Below are 25,234 nucleotides of genomic sequence, written 5' to 3' on the forward strand. Positions count from 1 at the left end.
TTTTTTCTTTAAATGGATGTTAAAATTTCTCAAATATCATTGTGTATCTCTAGAGATAATTACGGGTTTGGTTCCTTATTCTGTTAACTTAGTGTGTCATACTTACTGAACTGTGTATACTCAATTATGTTGGCAGTTCTAGGATGAATCCCACACAGACATAATGAGCAATATTTTCCTTGTTAATGGCATTTGCTTTTATGGTATTTTGTTGGGGAATTTTGTGTCTGTCTTAACCAAGAACATTACCTGTATATTTTTTATTTCATGTATCCTTTTCTGATTTTGGTATCAAGACAATGCAAGCCTCATGGAATACATTTGGAGGAAAATAATAGAAAGATAGGACTGACTATGGTTTATTATCGCCTGAATTCCACAAGACAAACCTAACATACCTACGCCCTGACCACCTGCACATGAGGAACAAAGAAACTGAAAATATATATAAAATATTATTATATCTAGAAGTTTGTCCATTTCTTCTAGGCAATTGTTTTATTTGTTTGTTTTGTCTTGTTTGTAATTGTTTCTAAATGATGCTAAAGAACCTTTGTAAGTGAGCTACTGACCTTTCAGCTGTAATGTCTATGTTTTTGTTTGTTTGTTTGTTTGTTTCATTTCTAGGGTCTTTGAATGCAGTCTCTTCTTTGTTTAGCCTCTCTTCGGCTTTTGTTTTTGAGTTTTTGAGGAAATGGAATCTTGCCTAACTTACTTTTGATACTGGCTTTCATTTGTTTCTGTTCTGACTTTTATCACCCTTTCTCTCCTAGTGACTTTAGTTTGCTCTTGGTTCTCTTCTTTCTTGAGATATGGGGAGAATGTCTCTCAGCTTCCTGACCAGGCTGATGTAGATTTTACTTAATATAGACTTCTTAGTTCTGTGTTTCCTGCATCCCCTGGATTCTTGTCCATTCTGTCTCCATCTGTACTCATGTAAAAGAGGTTTGAATATTTCCTTCTTTGTTTCTTTGTTGTTTGCATTTCAAAAGTTAAAATGCAAATTGTTTACTTGCCATGCTGTTGTATAGTTTAAAATGATTATTTTGTTATTAATTTTTAGTTTAATGGCATGGGGTCAGAAAAGGTACCAGATGGAGTTTTAGCTTCATTTATTGTTTAAGCTTATAAATATTACAGTATTCATTGTGTATGTGTGTGTATGTGTATGGTAGTGGACTCAGGCAAATGGAGGTGACTGAACAATTTACAGGGCTCAGTTCTCCGCTTCTGCCATGCAGGTCCTGGAGGGTCATAATCACCTTTACAGAATCAAGGCCGATAACCCATGGAACCTTCTAACCAGGTCTGCTTTAAGGCTTTTGTTTTGTTTTTTTAACTTTTAAGACCAGTTTTGTGGCAAAGTATAAATTCACATCTCCACTGGAAATTGTTTCAAGTACTTAAAATGTGTATTTATAGCATGTAAGAAAAATGTGTTTTCAACAGCTTGGGTTAACTATGTCATGTCACAGAGGCTGGTTCAGGTTATTAGGTTTTATTTTTTGTTGTTTTGGTTTGGTTTTTGGTTTTTTTGTTGTTTGTTTTTTGTTTTTGTTTTGTCTTTTACTTATTTTTTTATACTCCAGATTGTATCCCCCACCCCCTTGGTTCACCTTCCAACCACATCCCATACCTCCTCCCCACCCATGATCTCCACAAGGATATCTCTACCCCACACCACCCCACCCAGCTAGATCTCTAAACTCCCTGTGGCCTCCAGTCTCTTGAGAGTTAGGTGCATCTTCTCTTATGGAACCCAGACCCAGCAGTCCTCTGCTGTTTAAGTGCTGGGGGCAGTTTTAGGGTAAAATAGAACTTAGCTGGATCCTTGTTGACTTATGTCAAGAGGATGTGTCACATTGTAGAAAATGTAGTGATAATATTGTTGTTAGGTTATAGCCTCTCACTCTTGCTCTCACTCTCCTTTTATATATTTGGTGTTTTAAAATCCAGCCTATTTAAAATTGTTATTTTTTTTCTTGCTGAATTTCCTTTCATAGTATACAATGACTTTTCTTGTATCATTTTACTATTTTGTCTTAAATTATATCTTATATATTGAATAAATGAATTGTGCCTTTCCTTACTGTTTCATGGATTTAAATTTCATACAAGTCAATTAAAATAATAAAGAATACAAGCACAATATGTTAAATGGACTCAAGTTGAAAACATAGGAAGAAATGCTAATGTCTGTCAGAAAATGAATATGTGAAGAAACTTTCATTAGACTCATATAGCATCTGAATTTTGGTGGTTTTAAATTTTTATGCATAGATGATAAAAGTCTTTAGTGGTAATGGACAGAGATTGAAATCAAGGTACTGTATGTATATGCGTGTATCCCAAATATACCCACGTCATATATAACCTTGCTACTTTAATTTGAGTAGATAAATCAAATGAACAGATGGAATTACATATTTATCTCATGTTTTATAGTAAACATATTGCTATTGATTAAAAGTAGAAATATATTTACAGCACTTAGGAGACTGAGGAAGGAGAATAGTAATTCAAGGCTAACCTGGGCTAATCTGCAGACTGTCACAAACCAAATATATGTACATAAAATCAGCATAAAGAAAGCAATAAACATATAATTATTTGCTTACCTTTTAACTAGAAGAATATTGCTTACCTCAGCAATTATGTTTTAGAAAAATTGTTTAAATACACTATATTTTCAATGCAACCTGATATAATGTTTTCTTCATGGTAGAGTCAAGCAGATTTTGGTGCCACGTGCTATTCTGAATGCTTGATATTCAGATCTAAGCCTCTTATTAATTTTTTGACCTATGGCTTTTCCTCACAAATCTGTATGCAAAAATTAAATATTATTCGTACTGCCTAGCTGAAGTCAATAAGCTACATTTAAAAGCAAATTCAGAATCCTACACAATGTAACCTTGTATCAGTTATATATTATTTATTCATTAGTAGTTCGACTTTTCAAGAATATAATATTTTTAAACCCCAAATGCATGAAACTTGTTTAATACAGTAAACCTTTTGGAAATCTGCAGTGTTTAAAGCTTTTATGCTTTAGTGTATGGGAAGCATCAACCTCTTATTTTCAAAACTATGCAGTTTTAAAGACCTTTAAATTTTAGGTTTGTTTCATATTCCTGTGAATTTAACATTCCATATAATCATAAAAAAACAAAAAGAAACCACACATTCATATTCTGGTCTTTTTAAATCCAGTTTCACTCCCAAGAAGAGTTATTCTGTTTTAATGTGTTTTCAGTTGCTCAAAATTTATAAAAGCAGGTAGGCACTCTTTAGTCAGTGAAATATATTTCCTGAGAGAGGAGTCGATGGTTTCTTCAGTGAAAATAAGAGCTAGTGTGGTAACACATTGTGTCTTGTCAAGCCTTGTCTTCTCATGATGTCAGAAGTCGTAGTTATCCCTGTATATGTGTGTGTGTGTGTGTGTGTGTGTGTGTGCGCGTGCGCAAATGTGGTCACACTTGGTACAGGTGTCTGCTGTACATGTGAAAGCCAGAGGTTGACACTGAGTGTCTTTTTTTATCACTGTCTCCATTTTTTAGATGTGTATTACTGTGTCATATTTAATTAAATGCCCCACATTTTATCCAGGAAGAATTTGGTGCAGATAAATGCATCATGCCTGACTGTGAGGTAAATGGGAGGTTTTAAGGAAATGCAGACATTTTGGTTTTTGGCTTTCTCCTACTTTACTGTTTTGTCATAAGGAAACACTAGATAGGCAGCATGGGGGATAATGGCAAAGTATAAATATTTGAAGAGATTATAGTAGGCGGGTTTCTCAGTTATGGGCCAAGACCCAACCACAGCTGGAGAAATCTCAGAGAATACTAGCAGAGGGAAAGAAAACACAGCAACTAAATGACACATATTTATGTTGCTTTTTATTTTATTTTGGACAATTTTATACATGTGTACAAACACATTGTGAATGTGTTCATCTTCTTTCCACACCTTTTCACTAATACAGAACCTCCTCTCCTCAGCTGTCCTCATTCTTTACTGTGAGACACAAAATATAGCATCACACACTAGACCGGAGGAGAGCATGTGGGGCTGAGAAAGCTAGCCGGCTATTACAAGCTAAACTCTCATTTGAAAGTGCTAAGTGGAAATAGTGAACACAAACTAACAATTCCAAATTCTGTAAAGGGTAAAATATCTTACAATGGCAAAAAAGAGAAAATAAAGATGTTATTAGACAAACTAAGCCTGTGGGAGTTTATTCTCAGTAGACCAATGATAAAAAGTATAGTTATCAATGTGGAAGTTCAGTTCTTAGGAGTACCCATTAGGCCAGTGACCTTCTCCTCTAAAGACACCTGCACTTCCTTACACTAGACACACACATACACACACACATACACACACACATACACACACACACTGAGAGAGAGAGAGAGAGAGAGAGAGAGAGAGAGAGAGAGAGAGAGAGAGAGACAAAGAAACAGAAAGACAGAGAGACACACAGAGAGAAACAGAAAGAGAGACAGAAAGAGAGAGAATTTTAAAACTAAAAATATATTTTAAAACAGGTTCTCATTTACTTGGAGTTCACAATCAGGCTAAGCTGGCTGGCCAGCTAGCCCCATAGAACTGCCTGTATGCCTCCCCTGTGCTGGAATTCCAAGCACCCACTATCACATGGAACTTCTTATTTATGTTATGGCACCAAACTCAGGTTCTTGTGTTTGCAAGGCAAACATGGTACAGACTGAGGCATCCCATCTAGGGTCTAGTAGGAGAGCTTTATATTAGATTGATGCAGGTTAGAGATGGAAATAATGTGATTCCTCTTCTATCCTTTGATGAGCTTGAGTGAAGTCACAATAATCAGTTGTAAACCATTTTATAGCATTCACTTATGAAGCCATGTGAGCTTAATCAGTACATTTTCTTTTTGTGTGTGTGCAAATCAACTTTTTCCTCTTGAGTTTCAGAAAATATATTTCAAGAAATAGTATTTTATATTTTTGCTTTGGTTTGTGGTCATAAAGTTTTCTACAGTGTTCTTCTATTATGCCATTAGTGTATGTGTGGTCTTCAAATATGTGAACTCCTAAACTTCTAATAATTGTCAGTTCTGTCCTTTAATTGTTAGATTTGTGTGTTTGCACATGCTCATTCCAAAGCATGTCTATGAAGGCTAGAGGTCAATTTCTGAGGTTGATCCTCATCCTCCATCTTGTTTGAAATAGTGTCTTATTCTACCACTCTGTGCACCAGGATAGCTATCCTAAGAGCTTCCAGGAATCACCCTGTCTCTACCTCCTGCTGAACACCAGAGTGCTGGGATTTAAGATATGCTCTTGCATCTAGTTTTAAGTGGATGCTGGAGATCTGAACTTAGTTCTTCACACTTAACACAGAAAGTGCTTTACCAACTAAGCCATCCCTCCTGGCCTAGAAAATAAAAAGGCCAATGATAAAAATTAACTTTATATTTCAAAGAATCATTTAAAGATTATTCCATTGGTAGTCTCTATTGATTAACTATTTCAATTTCACCATTGATTCTTACTCCTGTTCTCACTACACTTTTGATCTGAAATTTCATTTTCATCTTCAAAGTCTACAGAGAGGCAACTTACAAGTTTGTTCCATGTTGAAGTAGAAACTGAGTATATCTACAGTTTGTTTTTTAAATATATTTTTAAATTTCTCCTTATTCATTTTCAGGTTTAGATACATTATAATTCATATAGTTGTATGTATGTAACTATATGACAAACCAAAAAAATGATATGGCTTTATACCCATGAAGAAATCCTGGCTACATTCCAGCACTATATGGTATGTTTTACTTCTGTTTGTGTGATTTTTGCCTTTAACTATTCTGTCTAGAACTGTCCCATTGAGGTTTCCATGGATTGACTGAGAATTTCATATATTGGTGTATTTTCATCCCCTCCCCATTCTTTTTACCTACTCCAAACCCTCTTGTAACACACCACACACATGTTTCCCTCCAGGTTTCAGGGCCTCCTTTTTACTTTTAAATGAGTGTACTTAGTATACCAATGTACATGTGGGAGTAAGAACATCCACTGCATATGGGCACACTATGTAGGGAGATCTTCTTTTTCTTTTTCTGTGTTTCTTTTGTGTTTGATGATGTTCATATTACTTTGTAAAGCACACTTAAAGTAATTCTCCCATTTTCTTTTTATTGGTTGTTCATCATTGTGTTTCAAGTATTGTTTACATATTACAGAAAAAGGTATGAGATGTTATACCCCCCGTGTGGCTTCTAAATTCACAAGCATCTCTTTGAATCAATAGAAAGTTGAATGGAAGAAGTCCACATTAGTATTTTGTTCTTGTTAAAGCCCAAGAGTCTCCCCTGAGAATATTTGATAGTTTCATAGACTATCCCATAATTTTCTTCTAAAAACTTGCAACATAAATTGTTAGTTTTATGTCTTTACTGTGATTTAGAGTTATCTTTTTTAGGGTTGTTTGATACCAAACATTTCACACATAACTTTTGAAATTTTAGTTATGGTATTATACATTCTCTATGCATGGTTTAACTTGTAGATAATTGATGTTTCTTCTAGCCAGTAGTATTTTAATTATTGTGCCTTAATAATAAATTTATAACCTGGTAATAATATAACTTCTTATGTATTATTATCTCTGTGGTAAGGGAACATGTTATGGTTTGTGTGCCACAGTACACATGTGGAAGTCAGTGGACAACTTTGGTAGATTTTTTTTTTGTCTTCTACCTTCCTTGAGACAGGGTTTTTCTAATTCTATTTTCCTGTGCACTTGAGATTATTATATAATTATGTTTCTACTTTCCCTTTCCTTCCTCTAAACCCTCCCATATACCCATAAATGTTCTCCTGTTCTTATCAAAAATCATGGACTCACTTTTTTCACTATTTGTTTTATATATATATATATATATATATATATATATATATATATATATAATAGAACACAGACAAATACATACACACACCATAAACACAGACACACACACAGACACACACATACACACATTTCTAAATGTAGACTGCTCAGCCCATATGATGTTATTTCTGTGTACATTTTCAGGGTACATTTTCAGAACTGATCATACTTTGCCCTGGGGAAGATTACCTCTCCTGCTCCTAGTTTTTACTTGCCTGTACTACTTTGTGTAATGTTGAAGTCTCAAGGGTTTTTCTTCATAGAGTTTGGCATGTTCATTGGTGTCATCCTTTTTCAGCTCACATTTGGTCAGTCACATTGGTGACAGTTTATAGCTGAGCTACTGAGCTTCTTGTTTCTTCTAGCTCTTACTGGCTAGAAGAAATGTCAATTATCTACAAGTTAAACCATGCGTAGAGAATGTAGAATACCATACCATAACAAGGAGACACAGTCTCACAGGAATCACTCTGATCCTCTGGCTCTTAAAATCTTTCCAGCTACAATTCTACAATGTTCTCTGAGCCTTAGGTACAGGACTGCTTTATAGCTGTATCCATTGGTACTGTTCTTCATAAACTCTCCATTTTTATTGTGGTTTTCTGTAGTGATGTCTATTTGCTACAAAAACAGTTTCTTTGATGAGAGGTTGAAAACTAATTATCTTTGGTTTTATGGACACATTTTTATAGATGGTTGTTAAGGATTATACTGGTTTAGTTAATTAGTGGTTCTAGAGTCTCCTATAATATATATGACTTCACTACCAGTGACTAATTAGCTAGGTTTCCAGTAGCAGGCATGCTGTAACTCTTTTAAGTTCAGCTATAGAGCTGTTGGTTACCATAGGCAGGTGTGCCCCTGTTGTATTCATACAATGATTGTACTATGCTGGTTGTAAATTTAATTCATAGATTTATATAGGCATCATAACTGTACTGTTGTTGGTTGTCTTTCTTCTCTATAAGCTTGCATAGTCCTGCTTTCTGGTACCATGAAAGGTAGACCTCAGGGAGAGGACATAATATTCTGAAAGTCTTATTTTACCATGTACAGACTAATTATTCTCATCATTTTCTCTAAAATATATATAGCAGAACAATTGTTTTTTAAATATTAGATATTAAGGGGAAATGTACATGATTTAAAGTATACATGAAGATGTGTAAAACATCCAAAAATCTCATCGATTTATGCAAGGCACTTGACCATCCATATATTAGAGCATCTGTAGACATCACTGCAGACCATTGTCCAACAGACACCCAAGGGTCACTGTAACTGTTATGAAATTGTCTTACACAGAAACAGGAGAGAAGGCAATTATAAGAGACTGACACTTAGATGTAGTTCATATTCATTTGAATAACATTGGAATACAGCATTAAAATACAATGAGATAGAATGTTAGAGAAACTTGATTTTATTAAAGTCATTTTTATAAGATCTTTTTGTAGACAAATTGTATCAAGTGTCTATCATCCACAAGACAACCAGAATTGTGTACATCTAACTCTCAAAAGCTGCAGTAAATATCATTTCTTGTTGTACAAAGATGTCATCTGCCTCTTGTCAGGCAGTTGCTTCACAACTCAACTCATCCTTGACAAGTTGGAATTAGACTTCTCAGTTTCAGTGGGATTGGTGTGAAACATTATTTTGATAAAAGCATCTGTGATACTGGGAAGAACAGAAGCAAGCATTATTCATTTTTCAATACTGAAAGAATTTAAAAACAAATGCATATGCAAACTAAGAAATATTTCTTGCTATTTTTCATTGAAGGATAAAGAAAGTAAACTTTTCTGTCAACACTTTCTGAATGTATGTTTCTTAGAGGGCTTCCTTAGTAACTTTTTATTAATCTGACTGAGAGATCTTAGTCTTTTCCACTGAAGCAGGCTATGTAGTAGAGGAAGTCAGTGTCCACTAGATTGGAGCCTTGCTCTGGTACCATATCCTCCAATACCTGACTGCATGCATTTTTAGTTTTTCCATCTTCTTCCACAATATTATCAGTTCATGGTTCTCATAGATGAGACCTATAAATGAAACTTCCAATCAAAACATATTGAAAGGGACTCAAATTGACAAGGAAAGTTGAAAGAAGATTCACACAGCCCAATTAAGATTCAAGACAGGAAGTATTTGAGAAAATCAATTCAGGTGAATACCTTATTGCCAGGAAAGTAGAATTTACACTTATTCACTAATTCATTTCAGAGTTCTAATTCAAATGGTTTTCTGGTATGCATTTTAGAGTTAGTGAATGCTTCATGCAAATTACTCAGAGACTGCAATGGGTAACTTATCTTAAAGTGAAAAGAAAATATCACAGTCCATCACTTGGGGATAAAGAATTACTTTTATACTTAAAATTGTTTCGCATAGTCATTTATGATGCTCTGTCTATGCATATGTTCAGGTAGGGGCAAGAGAAGGGCCAGAATTGACTTATCTAAGCTGTTTTAGTGCATAGTTTTACATAACTTTCAAAAAACAATTAATTCCAATGCTTCTCAAATTATTCCACAAAATAGAAACAAAAGGAACATTGTCCAGTTTGTTTCCCAAGATCACAGTTACTATACCTAAACCACATAAACACCCAACCAAGAAAAAGCATTGTAGATCATTTTGACTTACTATATAGATACAAAATTCTCGATAAGATATGAAGAAACTGAACAAGAACATAACAAAAAGATCATCTTTTTGATGATCAAGTAGGCGTTATTCCAAAGATTCAGGGATGGTTGAACACATGTAAGTGTAATATACCATTTATGTGGACTGAAGGACAAAAATACCCAAGGACATTTCACTAGATATAGGAAAGATCTTTAACAAAATCCCACATTCCTTCATGATAAAAGTCTTGGAGAAATTAGGAATACAATAAACATGCCCCAAGATAATGAAGACAATTTACAAAAAGCCCATAGCCAACATCAGCTTGAATGGAAGGTTTTCCATTTTCTCCATACTTACTCAATAAACTATTTGAAATCTTATCTAGAACAATAAGACAACTAAAGGAGATCTAGGGAGTTAGTGTCATTTTTATGTTGGAGTTTCTCTCTTAGCAGTCAGCTGGATGCCAGAAAATTGAGATTGGACTATTATATTTATTTAACAAACTTTAAGGCAACAAATACTAAGTACCGTCATTCTATTTTAATTCTCTAAACTAGTTTCCTACCTCCCAGCCAAAGTCCCCACATATTTGCATTTTATGGAGGCCTCTGCTCCAGGTAGTTACTTGTGGTTTTTCCTGGACTCTCTCCTCATGGATAATTCCCATTTCCTTTCTCTCTGCCTCTTCCTGTGGCTAGGAGGAAGTCTGGCACTATTTTCTTCCCTGTTCAGTCATTGTCTGATCATCTTATTTATTGAACAATTTGGAAATAATTGGGGAGCAATTTTTATACAACATTGAGACAGGAGATTTTCAGAATAAGATTACAACCAGATATTGGGGCATAGAAATAAGCATTTCGATAAAACAGTAATAATATTTACATAGAACACAATAATATTACTCCTATATCTTCCTCTTAATTTAATAAAAGTGTCTTTCTTTTTAATAATAAACTATATATAATAGTTCTGTACCAAATCCAATTTTACCATAACTTTCATGAACCTAGAAACATTTTTTAAATCCTAAATAATTTAAGCTTAACTGTAATACTGTAAGTATCTAGAATTCAACCCCATCAGAGACCTGAGAAGGGATAAATATTACCTGAGTATGCAGAAAGTGCAGACAAGTAGCTTCCAAAACTATGGAAATAACAGAGATAGTTGAATACATAGACAATTCCCACAATTTTTCTCTGTGTTATTAGAATATCATCTTTAGCTTTCTGGCAAAGAATATCTGACTAACTTTTCTATGATGAAGGAATTATATAAAACTTGCTTACCTTGTCCTTGTAGAGCTCAACGGTTGACTTCCTTGCATCGAGTTGTCCAGGTTAGACAACTGTAATTGAAGCAAGGGCATTTTCTTATCCAGTGACTAGTATGCCGCAATGAAGCAACCTTCATTAGGAGGTTCTTTGATGTTCGCCATTAAAATGGAATGGGGTAGCTGCTGGGAGCAAACCTATCTTGTTGTCAAAAAGGCTTTTTATTAATGAAATATCTATTGATGCCATATTCTGTAGATCTATGAAGTTTCTGAAAGCCATAATTTTACAGTGTATCTGAATTGTATATTTATCACTGTTTACTATCTGCTCAATCTAGAAAATATATTTTTGTGATTAAGTAAACAGGTATCTAACAGGGTTTAATTGTCTGACTGCTAATTTGTGTTTATTAATTATTTTAAACAGTTTGCAATACCAGCTTTCAAGTATTAGAAAGGTTTATGGCATTTTTTTAAGAATTGCATAGGGACAATACCTTAGTATGTTGTAGAAAATTATGATCATTTTTATTGGATATTTTCTTTATTTATATTACTCCAGGTCTCCCCTCTCAAAACCCCCTATCCCATGCCCCCTCTCCCTGCCTCTATGAGGGTGCTCACTCACCCACCTACTCCCACCTTCCCACTCTGGCATCCCCCTACACTGGGGCATCAAACCCCCACAGGACTAAGGGCTGCTTCTCCCCCTGATATCCAGTAAGGCCATCCTCTGCCATATATGCAGCAGGAGCCATGGATCCCTCCATGTGTACTCTTTCATTGGTGGTCCAGTCCTCAGGAGTTCTGGGGGTTCTGGCCAGTTAACACCATTGCTTCCCTCACTGTGGTGCAACCCCCCTCAGTCCCTTCAGTCCCTTCTCCAATTTCTCCACTGGGGTCCTTGAGCTCAATTCAATGGTTGTTTGAGAGCATCAGTCTACTTCAGTATTTGTCCGGATCTGACAGAGCCTCTCAGGCGACAGCCAAATCAGGCTTCAATCAGCAAGCACTTCCCAGCATCTGCAATAGCATCCAGGTTTGACGACTGTACATGGGAATGGATCCTCAAATGGGGCAGTATTTGGATGGTCTTTTTTTCAGTTTTGTTCCACACTTTGTCTCCATATTTCCTCCTGTGAGTATTTATTCACCTTTCTAAGAAGCACTGAAGCATCCACACTTTGGTCTTCCTTCTTGAACATCACATGATCTGTGAATTGTATCTTGAGTATTTCAAGCTTTTGGGCTAATATCCACTTACCAGTCAGTGAGTGCATACCATGTGTATTCTTTTGTGACTGGGTTACATCACTCAGGATGCTTTCAAGTTCCATCCATTTGCCTGGAAATTTCATGAAGTAAGTCATTGATTTATTAGCTGAGTAGTATTCCATTGTGTAAATGTACCACATTTTCTGTATTCATTCGTCTGTTGAGGGACATCTAGGTTCTTTCCAGCTTTTGACTATTATAAATATGACTGCTATGGACATAGTGAAGCATATGTCCTTATTACATGTTGGAGCATCTTCTAGGTATATGCCCAGGAGTGGTATAGCTGAGTACTCAGGTAGTAATATGTCCAATTTTCTGAGGGACTGCCAGACTGATTTCCAGAGTGGTTGTACCAGCTTGCAATTGCACCAACAATGGATAAGTATTCCTCTTTTTCCACATCCTTGCCAGCATCTGCTGTCACCTGAGTTGTTGAACTTAGCCATTCTGATTGGTATGAAGTGGAATGTCAGGGTCATTTTGATTTGCATTTCCCTGATGGCTAAGCTATGTTGAACATTTCTTTAGGTGCTTCTCGGCCATTTGAGTTTCCTCAGTTGAGAATTCTCTGTTTAACTCTGTTTCACATTTTTAATAGGGTTATTTGATTCTCTGGAGTCTAACTTCTTAGTTCATTGTATATATTGGATATTAGCCCTCTATTGGATGTAGGATTGGTAAAGATCTTTTCCCAATCTGTTGATTGTCATTTTGTCCTACTGACAGTGTCCTTTGCCTTACAGAAGCTTTGCAATTTTATGAGGTCCAATTTTTCACTTCTTGATGTTAAAGCAAAAGCCATTGTTATTCTGTTCAGAAATTTTTTCCCTGTGCCCATGTGGTTGAAGGCTTTTCTCCACTGATCTTCTAAACCTGATAAACAACTTCAGCAAAGTAGCTAGATATAAAATTAAATCTAACAAATCAGTAGCCTTCCTCTACTCAAATGACAAACAGCTGAGAAAGAAATTAGGGAAATGACACCCTTCATAATAGTCACAAATAATATAAAATATCTTGGTGTGACTCTAACCAAACAAGTGAGAAATCTGTATGACAAGAACTTCAAGTCTCAAAAAAAATAAATAAATAAAAATGGCCATTTTGCAGAAAGCGATCTACAGATTCAGTGTAATCTTCATCTAAATCCCAATTCAATTCTTCATAGAGTTAGAAAGAGCAATTCTAAAATAGATTTGGAATAGCAAAAACAAAAAACAAAACAAAACAACAACAAACAACAACAACAAGGACAGGATAGAGGAAACTATGCTCAACCGTCAAAGAACATCTGGGAGAATCACCGTTTCTGACCTCAAGCTGTACTACAGAACAACAGTGATAAAAAAAAAACTGCGTGATATTGGCACAGTAACAGGGAGGTAGATCAACGGAATAAAATTGAAGACCCAGTAATGAACCCACACACTTACAGTCACTTGATTTTTGACAAAGAAGATAAAACCATCTAGTAGAACAAAGATAGAATTTTCAACAAATGATGTTCATTCAACTGGCAGTCAACATGTAGAAGAATACAAATTGATCCATTCTTATCTCCTTGTACAAAGCTCAAGTCCAAGTGGATCAAGGACCTCCACATAAAACCAAACATGTTTAATCCAATAGAAGAGAAAGTGAGGAAAATCCTCAAACCCCTATGAGGAAAATATAATCTTACAAAGCTCTACACTAATAAAACTAAATATAATCTTAATTTGTAACAATATCCAAAGATTTATACCAATGTAAAATTTTTTGCATATTAATGCTCCTTGGTCTAAAAGTAGGCTCAATAATCTACCCTTTACCTTATCATTCCTATAACAAACTTTCCTAAATAACAACAAAAATTCATCACCTACTGAATGGCCAAACTCCATCTACCTCACCTTTGGAAATAAGATATAGTTTTCTTAAAATTACTTCCTTCATATTTTGGTTTGTGTACAGTTAATAATAGAGTCCCACGTCAGCTCTACCACAGGGCACAGCTCCTGGTGGGGTGGGGGGGGCAGGCAGGATGAGAGAGTTTTGAATTGACTTACTACATACTGTAGCTGCAGGTGTTGGGCTATGGGGAAGCCATGGGACACCTGCTCCAGGAATGGAGAAGTGCAGTCTGAAGTCCTGGCTGCAGCTGGAGCTGGCTTGGCGATCCCTGGGCCTGCAAGGAGTCTGGGGCCTTCTGGTTCTTAGGCTCTTGGGCACCCAGGTCCTGCTGGGAGCTGTGGAAGAGCTGAGAACTGAGTGGGGGCCCACCGGCTAGATCTAGCCTGAGGCCTAAGGGCACAAGAGGGGAGCTCCCGCTGAATCCCACGGGGGAGGGCGGAGTCCTTGACTTGTCAGCAGTGGTGAGTTTGAGCTTAGTGGCCTTGGTTTAGCTGGGAGTGCATAGAGGCCATCTACGGGCTCCACGGTGGATCCTGATGAAAAGAAAGTCCATGGTTTTAAGACATTTTATTGTCATGGCCGAAAGTGGATTAAGAAAACTGTACCCAACTTCTCAGGGTAGTCCTGAGGTTAAATATCTTTTGCTGGGAGGAGTGTCTCAGAAGGAAAGTTGATTTCCAGGCCTTTAGGTACCTCATTAAAATGGAGATATGTCTTGAGGCTACATGACCACAGGTCATGTCCTCTACCTGTGGAGGAGGCTTGGGGTGTTGCCCTTACATAACTGATGGCCACAAACCTACAGATGGCTGTGAGGGGAGACGGCTGTAGCTACATGACAGGAGCCGGGTACCCAGGAGCAGGGTGAAAAGCCTTCTGTCCTTTTAGAGTCACTGGGTTTATAGCCTTTATTCAACCAGGAACCAAGCTGCCTTTCACAGTCCTAAAGGTTGCCAGTTTCTTTTTGTAGGCACAAGAAATTTTATTGGCCAGTCTTAAGAAAGTTAGCCGTAACACTTGCAGTGCAGCCTCTACAGGCTGAGAAAGTTCAGGGCTTAACTGAAGTCCTGACTGGAACAGTCTGTGATGTTGCACCTATTTGGATTGGGAGCCTTCTTTGAAGCTATCCTAGAAATAAGTTTTAATGAAATATCTCTAAGGTAGTCTGAAATAGGATCAGGATGGGTGCTGGAATAAATATGTCTCAGTATCCCAGCATCCCCAATGCAGAATCTTGTAAGGGATGTATTGACTTCATTAGTATCTGTAAACATATCTTACACAGGTATTATACATTTCTGCATTAATGCATATATGGAATGTGCAATGTGCACATTTCAATTATGATGATTTTCTGATCTTTATATGAGCAGGTGAAAGGCATGTGTCTTTCTTTATAAGTTAGTTTTTGGAGTGTATAAACAAACTATACTATAAGTTTCCTTCTATGCTATTTGAAAGAATAGCATGATAAGTTTAGAGGATTTTGTAGACAATGATTAATTGGCTATGCTTTTCTGAAGTTCTGGCTGGCTACGTGGTGATCTCTTAGTCAGTCTCAGAACTGTTTCCACGTGCAAGGATCCGCAAATCATGTTAACTATCCTGGTTAATCTTCTTGATTTCCTTCTGTCTGCAGTCAAGATCGTCAGGAGTCTCACGTGGTCCAATCTGATTTATATTAATTTGGATGGACTCCTTAGATTGTTCTTTTCCTATGAAAACAAAAACATACACTCTCCCCTAATACAACAACTTTTAATCTGTCACTCAGAGGTTGTTTATTATCCCTTTCTGTTTAGTAAGCATCTCTTTTTTATATTTGTTCCAGTAAACATTAAGCCTTCAGGCTCAATTCTATCTACCTGTGATTTTAAATTTGCTCTGTCATCATATTTAGCAGTTTGCAAAAATACATTTTTGAGGTCTTTTTGGAGTTTTCTGTTTTATCTATTGAAGATGTGATCTGGACTTTATATTCGAGTAAGTAATACTTATACCCAGAGCAGTGTTGTTTAGTTCCTCTATGGATGCGTTTCTCCACAATTGATCTGAAATGGTCAACATTATTTTGATACTGGGTCCTCTTGGTGCATTTCCCAACAAGGGATTATCTTTTTTGTTCCTTGTTGACCTACATTCATTAATCCAGTGTCAGCCTTGGCCACATGTTCTGCATATTCCAGAAGTCAGGGTCCTTTTTGTTTTGGTTTTATTATTTTCCTTTTGGATTATCTTTAGAAACATTTTTTCAAGGAATGCTTGCATGCAATCCCTATTGAAATGATCTTTCTTACAAAAATTAAAATTTCCAACATTTTGGCTTTTCTTAAAACCTTTAAGAGATTATTGTTTTTCTCTTAAAGTTGTATCCTTATAATTTTTACATTTTAGTCATTTTAGGGATTACCACTCAAATTCTTTATACCTTTGTGGGTTTTCAGCCTCTCCTGTCATTTCTTTTACATAAACAGCATAAGGTAAACTTGGTTTTCTAATAATATTTGGCTGACTTTCCTCTATCTTAGTCTCTTCCTCATTTCTGCCTATAAATTTTTTTTATGTTTGTATTCATGTCTTTGTTATCTTACTACGTTCGTAATTTCTATTTACAAATGTTTCAACATTTCGGCCTAAGGTTTGTTTCCAAGTTTCACCCTTCTCTTTTTCTTGTATCTCTATTAGTTTAGTATTTCATTTTTATTTATAATTTTTAAAAACTTTTCTTGTAAGGCTTGTTTCCATTTTCATTTTTTTTTGGATCTCAATTATTTTAGTATTTTTCTTCATCTTTATTTATAATCTTTTCTAATTTCTCTTCTTAGACTTGTATCAATTTCTCACACTTTTCCTTTTCTCATTCTAATTTGTCTTCTAATGGTTGTCTCCACATTTTTATTATCTTAGTACCGGCCTCATTTTCGCTTATAAACTTTCTAATTTTTTCTCTAAGGCCTGTTTTCATTTTTCATATATTTCTTATTCTTGCATTTCTATTATCTTAGTATTTTCCTAGTTTTTAATTTTTTCTGAGACTTTACTCTTCAAAAACTTACAAAAACATTATCATAGTTAAGAATATTACAATAAATACATGCATAATAATAATAAACAAAATTGTGGCAATTTCAATTAGATCAATTATCTTTCTTAATCTACCTTTAAGCCATTAAAAATGGAATTACAGGTCGGGTGTGGTGGCACGCCTATAGTCCCAGTAGCTTGGGAGGCTGGGGCAGGATTGTGCTTGAGAGTTCAAGGTCAGCATCCTAGGGTGTCAGGCTACCCGGTGAGAGCAAGGTCATTGTGAGACTAAGATCCTGCCTCCTTTAAAAAAAAATGGAATTACATATAGTGTGAAAGTTTTGTGTTATTTTTTGTTTTTTGTTTTTGTGTTTTTTCAAGACAGGGTTTCTCTGTGTAGCCCTGGCTGTCCTGGAACTCACTTTGTAGACCAGGCTAGCCTCGAACTCTCGAACTCAGAGATCCGCCTGGCTTTGCCTCCCAAGTGCTGGGATTAAAGGCGTGCGCCACCACCGCCCCGGCTGAAAGTTTTGTGTTATTGTTCCTCTCATCTTTGTGTCTTATTTTCTTTATATCTGCCAATTTTAATTTATATCTATGTATCAAATTTTATCTCCAGTTTCATTTCTATTTTAGCATTAAGACATAACTTTAAACATTTTTTACATGTGCAGAAGTTTCATGCTCTGTGTCTCGCTTCACTTTTCCAGGCTTTAAGTTGCCTTCTTTTATCTTTTTCTTTACAAGGAGATGCTTTTCTGCCTTCCCCTCCCATGCTCATTGGGGAGCCACCTCACTGAATTTTCCTCCCCAGTCTGAGAAGTTGTTGGGCCCACGGTTGTTAGCTTCTCTGACTAGCATGTCAGGCCAGCATGAGTGCCTTCCATTCTTTCAAAGGGATTTTTGCCTCCTGTCAACAAATTGTGTCCAGCCTTGGAAAGCTTGCTGTTTGGGTCGCTCTAGTTGAAGAGCCAGGTTTTTACATCAGTAAAAACTATTACAGTAAAATCAATAACCTTCTTATATAAAATATGACAGATGGAATGAGAATAAATTAGAAAATTAATACCTTTCAAAGCAATCTCAAAAAATATATAATACCTTGAGATAACTCTAACCAAGCAAGTGAAAGACTACATTATAAAATCTTTAATATATTTAAGAATGAAACTGAAGACAATATCAGAAGATGGAAAGACTTTCTATGTTCATAAATTGGAAGGATATTAAAATTGGTCATTGTTGTGGATAGCCTAGGCCTTGTATTTTGATGTTAATTCCCCTTTCCTGGGAAGGGCTACAGAGGAGGGGTGAATCATTACACAGATGAATTCTGATGAACCTTCTGCCATTTTAGTTTGTAAAATAAAGGCTGGAGCCAGTGATTGGTCAGAGGAAGGAGAAGTGGAGAAATGAAGGTTGGTGGGAAGAGAGCAGAGAGAGAGAGAGAGAGATAGAGAGGAGAGAGAAGACAAAGGAGGACAACAGAGGAGGATGACAGGGAAGCAGGAGGTAGAAGGATAAATTCATGACTTGGAAAACCCGCAAGTTATAAGGGTCTCATAGCTGGGGAACAGAGTAGCGTAGTGGTCAATCTGCCCAATCTAGGCATGTAGCTTATATTCATAATTATTGACTTGTGTTTTCTTTGATCGGTGTTATTTGGGTTGGAGATTTACCGCAACAGGTCATTCTACCAAATGCACTCTACAGGATCAATGCATCAAAATTCTAACATGATTTTTCCAGGATCTCACAAGGTCAATTTTCAACTACACAGAAACAAACACACACACATACACACACATATATACATACACACAAATTCTCTACCACCACAAACAACAACAACAACAACAACAAAAACAGAACAGCTAAAGCAATCCTGAATGAGGAACAAACTGCTGGCAGGATCACCATCCCCAATCTCAAATTGTACTGCAGCTCTATAAAAATAAAACATCATGGTATTGGCACAAAAGCAGACACATTGAAAAACGAAACTGAATTAAAGATCCAGAAATAAGTCTACAGACATATGAACACCTAAGTTTTGATTAATACACCAGAAATACACCAAAAAAAAAGTGTTGGTTAAACTGGATAGCTACATGTAGACAAACACAAATTAATTCATGCTTATCAAACTATACAAAACTCAACTCCAAATGGATTAAAGACCTCAGTGTAAGGTCAGATAGAAAGCTGGAGATAGTCTTGCTTTCAATGTCACAGAAAAAGGCATTCTGAAACAAATACCAATAGAGCATAGCACGGGTATGATAGCAATAAATGGGTCATCAAGTCACTGAAAAGCTTTTGTACAGCAAAGGACACTATTATACAGACAAAGCAGCAGCCTACAGAATGGGAAAATTTTAATCAACTCCAAATTTGATAAGTAGTTATTACTCAAAATTTATAAACAATAAAAAGAAACCTGGACACCAAATAACCCAATTAAAAATGGGTACAGATTAAAATAGAGAATTCTCATGAGATGGACTCAAATTCCTGTGAAACACTGAAAGAAATGCTCAGGTTCTTTAATCATCAGGAAAATGCAAATCAAAACCACTTTAAGATTCCATGTTATAACTTTCAGAATGGCTAAGATCAATAAAACAGATGACAGCTCATGCTGCCGAGGATTTAGAGTAAAGGCAACATTCATCCATTGCTGGTGAGAGTGCAAAATTTTACAGCCACTATAGAAATCAATGTTGCAGTTCCTCAGAAATGTGGGATTCTATTTGCCTCAAGATCCAGCTATACCCAAAGAACACTTCATTCTTTAACAGAGACACTGTTCAACCATGTTAATTTCTGCTCTCTTCATAATAGCCAGAAATTGGAAAGAAACCTAATGTTTTTCAGCAGATGAACGGATAAAGAAATTGTACCACATTTACACACTGGAACATTATTCAGCCATGAAAAATATAAAAATTTAAAGTTTGCAGATAGATTTAACTAGAAAAAAATCAAACTTAATGAGGTGATTCATACTCAGAAAGATAAATATAATATATTGTCACTTATACATGATGTTACCTGTTAATTAATTAATGAGCATGTTATTACCTACATAACCACCATGGCTGGATAGAGAGGAAGAGAATAAGCATGGAGAGATGTATTTCCCAAGGATGGAGAAATAGACAGTTATGGATGTATGGTAGTCGCACTAAAAGAGAAGAGTAAAACAAGACAGGAATGGAAAGAGGGAGGAAATGGAACAAATAAAGAGAGGGACAGTTCAAATTAAGGGCCATTTGATAAATATGTGTGTTTGTGTGTGTGTGTATGTGTTTGTGCATGTGTGTGTGTGTGTGTGTGTGTGTGTGTGCAACATAAATGAAAATGTCAAGTAACAGAGGAGAGAAAGAGTCCCAACTGGAAATCTCTTATCACCAAATGAAGACTACAATACTAGAATGGATTACATCTAACTGAGTTCTTGGCCCAAGGAATCCCACCCTTGGAGCCACCACACAATGCAGACTTTTTCCATGGCTATTGATGACTCTTCACAAACTGACAGTAAAGCCTCACTGCTGAAGAAGACAAGTGTACAAGTCAATCAAAAACAGAGAAACCAAGCTGCTGCTACCTAAGGCCTTTTCCCTTTGGACTAGTGTTCATGGTACTAAAACGTATTCTGCATGCTACCAAAGTGAAAGGTAAATACCAGCCTAGCTACAAATTGATCTAAAACAGTTAAATGTCTGTGAGATATTCTGATGCAATAGTGGCACGCAACTTGAGGGAGGAAAGAACCACTATCTGATTGGATTTAAGGCCGACTCCATGAGATGAAACACATGGGGTTCTAGAACTGAAAGAAGTAGCCACATACCTCCATCCCTACTGTAAAGCTATCTCCAATTCTTAGCCACTTGCAAGTGAAAAATTGGATTTCTCCAAGGGAGTCTCACTGGGGAAACAAATCACTATCAATGATAGGTTGCAAGCCCAGCAGTATTCAACACTCCTTGGGTAGCCCACAACCTGAGAGTAGATAGGCCAGGGACCTAGGGGAAACCAAATACTACTGTTCTACCAAAGGGCTATAGCAATAAAATGACTTCTAATGACACTATGCTATATTTATAATCAGTTTCTTGCTCAGCTATCATCAGAGAAACTTCCTCCTGTAGTAGATTTGAGCAAATACATAGACCCTCAGGCAGACAATGTGTAGAGACTGAGAGACCTTGTAATACAGCATTCTAATGGGATTTCTCTAACAAACTCCGCTCCTCAGCATTCAGGAAAGGCTGAATAAAAAGAGGGAGCAGAAAGAGTGTAAGAGTCAAAGAGAATGGAGGACACCAAGGAAATAAATACTTCTAAGTTCAGCAGGACCTATGTACGTTTGAAGCCAGAGAAACTGAGGCAGTATGTATAGGGTCTGCAAGAATCTGAAACACATGGGGTTCTAGAACTGAAAGAAGTAGTCACATACCTCCATCCCTACTGTAAAGCTATTTCCAATTCTTAGCCACTTGCAAGTGAAAAATTGGATTTCTCCAAGGGAGTCTCACTGGGGAAACAAATCACTATCAATGACAGGTTGCAAGCCCAGTAGTATGTGCCATATAATACACCTTCCATATTTTGTCTGTTTGGGATTCCTGTGTGTTCAAATGTGTGTCTCTGAGTCTATGTGCTTTTCTTGTGTTTTTATTTTGTTTCTTTTTCTTGTTAGGTGGTTATGTCCTGTTTGTATTTGTTTACTTTTATTTTATTTTATCTTATCATTATTCCTTAATTGTCTATTTGTTTTCTAATGAGACACAGAAAAGGTATGGATAAGATGGAAGAAGAGGTAGTGAGAAACTAGAAGATGTAGAGGTAGTAAAAGGTATAATCAGAATATAATGTATAAATGTATTTTTCAATGAAAGTAATCTTTAAAACATTTAGACTCCATATTTACACACGTTTTTCTTTCACAGCAGCAACATACACCTAAAAGAGAAGATTGTAGGCATCAGGACTGTTTCACCACGTTTTGTGTAAGAAGCAAGTAGTGACTATATCAGTAACCCAGTTATCCGCTTCAAAAATTGCTTGACACATCAAGATATGGAACCTATTGTACGCCAGAGTTAATTCTTTTGAAACTGTTATTTTTTTATCTAGCCCCTTTTAGTCCATCAGTCTGAGATTTTTCTGTCTCTGATTAACCCATGTCATAAAATCTCTCCCATGATTCTGCTATGCAAAATCACAAACTTTTTTTGCAGCACTTTAGAAAATGAAGTAATAAGGACTCTATCCTTGTTGTGTTGGATATGATGATTTTATATGAATACATTCATTGCATTTGAAACTAGTTAGATTACATACATTCTGAAGGTATTATCTGAAGTGATTTACCAAAACAAACAATAACAAAACCTCTAAAATAGCATAAAATTCTAAAATGTTACCATTTTGCTATACTTTATACCTTTCGAAACTACCTTTTCATTTTGGTGGCCATGACACAAGGACTGAGCTGCCTTCTAGAGATCAGTTACATTGTGGAAGAATCTAGAAACAAGAAGAGTGTGACATGTGCTCTATAAAGAAGGCTTTAGAAAACACTGTAATATTGAAAACTCATAAATGAAAACATTTTTGACATCTTGAACAGCTGGAATTTATTAAAAATATAATTTTCTACTGTCAGTTGTATTATACATCCAGCAAGTAACAATTCCATGTTCTTCCAAATTCATAATTGAAAGCTATTTATAATAACGCAGATGTCATTTTGGCTAAAATTTCCTCCGAGTAATTTTGTACATATAATCTATCTAATAATACACATTTTAAATAGCCATTGTTTGCCTTATATATCATTAATTTAGGTAAAGCCAGACATTTTTAATAGGAAGATGAAATTTGTTAGCAGTTTTTTAACTTGAAAATTTACTAAATCAGGAACTTCAAGGCAGGTATATGTAACTATTTCACTTTCTAGAGATGCTTTCCCATATCAATGATTATTGGATCAATTATTTCATTCAGGGCTGTCCTGAATCATATAAGCCATTCAAATAAAACATAAAATTGGAGGCTTTTAATTTGTTTTTTAAGAACCTTCACTTCTCTGATTAACTCTTCCTTTAGTATAACTGTGCTTTGAGAAGCAAAATAACACAAGGGAGAAAGCTGACCCAGTGGCTGAGAATGGATTGATGCCATCTGCACAACTAAAAATAAAATAATTTAACATTTAAAATATTTTTGAAGAAACAGTGTACCCTTAGTGAAATATGTTTTTACATTTCAAAAAAGTAACTTCTTTCTAATCTAGTTCTCTCAAAAGTGAAGAAAATTTGAAGGACATAACTTCCATTAATAAAACTTTTTTTTCTGTTAAGATGTAATTGTATGATCAATTAAAAACAAATTTTCAGACAACTCTACAACTAATTGATGAGATTCAATATACTTTTCCAAAGGAACTACTCTGAGAAGCAGCCTGGGCAGTTGTACCAGGGGATACTTCTGTTTCTATTGTTGTGAGAGGAGTGCTGAGGTTCCATAAACTGGCAATTATTTCAGACTGTTTTATCTAGATGTGATAATGATTTGAACCAAGACAAATGCAATTTCTCTGCCAGAAACTAGCCTAAACTAGCAGATAGTGCACAGTCCTTAGCTGAGAGGCATTCAGACATGGAGTGATGTCTTAGAAAATGGTAGAATAAGTGGCTAAAATACTTGATCCACTGATGCATGAGTAGGGTAAAATCCTGACAGAGGCAATGTTTTTGGAAACCTATCTAAGCCTACTTTACAAACCGATCTGAAAAAAACATTTGAGAGCTCCCACTGAGTTGTTGTATTTGTATGAGAGTAGTTATAAGAAATATTGTGCAATGAGATTGAAGAAGGGCTTCCCACAAACAAAACCCCACGCTTAGATAGTTCTCTAGCTGAATTTAAAGAATTAACAAGTTCTTCTGAAGTTATTTCAATTAATTTTTTTACATTGAAGCAAGTCCACCTCTTTCATATATGCTGCTGGAAAAACTACATATCTATATATACAAACATGAAACTTGCATATAAAATACAAAAGTAAAAGCATCAGAGGGAACTCATGGGAGGGGTAAGAAAGAGAAATGGCGTTACGTGATCTCAGAAAATGAGAGGAATTGGAATAATACCAGATGTGTACTCTGACCACAGCAGAATTTAGTAGCAAGTCAATAAGAACAGCATATTAGTTGTTCACATATATGTTTGAATTAAATGGTGAATTCTTAAATATGGAATGTGTTAGGAAAAGGTGTACCTGTAAACAACTTAATCTTTCACTTTAATGTTTGTCTTTTGCTGGGTATAAACAATTCCTATTTCTAAGGAGAGCACCAATAAAACAAAGAAGAGACAAAATTGACATGAATCACATCTTAGGAGAGATCTGTGTCCAGAACACTCAAAGCTATCCTACAACTTATTTAATAGATGGCAGAAAGAATTGCCAAGCATTCCTCTTGGGAGAATGCACACATGGCCATCTAGCCAATGAGAACTGCTCCCTGTCAGCCAGCATGGAGAAGTGGAAATACAGTCCTTATTAAGATAAGACATCAAATTCATCAGGATGACTAAAATCAAGCAAACTAAGATGTGAAAACTTAGAACGTTAATAAAACTTCTCAGTGGGACTATTAAATGGTTCACTCATTTCAAAAGACAAATCGACAGCCCCTTAAAAGACTTGAAGAAAGTTACAGAACAGAAGAAAGTGTAAGAACATTTATGCTATTGTAGTTATGAAATATATAATAGATTTTATAAGAAAGTATGGAAAGTGGGGCCAGTGGAAAGAGTCAGTGGGTAAAGGAGTGATATGACTGCTCCAAATGATAGGACACCTTCTTCTGTGCTTTGCAGGTACTTCTTCTTATGTGCACAAAACCACATACCAAGAAATTAGGAGTTATTTCCCCATGATTTAATAAATAATGTTACAAAAATTTATTAAGTAGAATAAAATGACAGCAACTGATTTGAAATTGACTCCATTTCTATAATCCTCAAACAATGTTTTATTAAAATAATAAAATTAATACTTATAAAGTTATAATTACTGAGGAAAACAACATCAAGGAGTGAAGCCAATTATATTTGAAAAATTTATTGATGGCATTTTAAAAGGTATAAATTTTTTAAAAA

This window comes from Grammomys surdaster, unplaced genomic scaffold (genome assembly GCF_004785775.1).
Source record: "Grammomys surdaster isolate TR1022 unplaced genomic scaffold, NIH_TR_1.0 208, whole genome shotgun sequence".
In the NCBI taxonomy this organism is placed as follows: Eukaryota; Metazoa; Chordata; class Mammalia; order Rodentia; family Muridae; genus Grammomys; species Grammomys surdaster.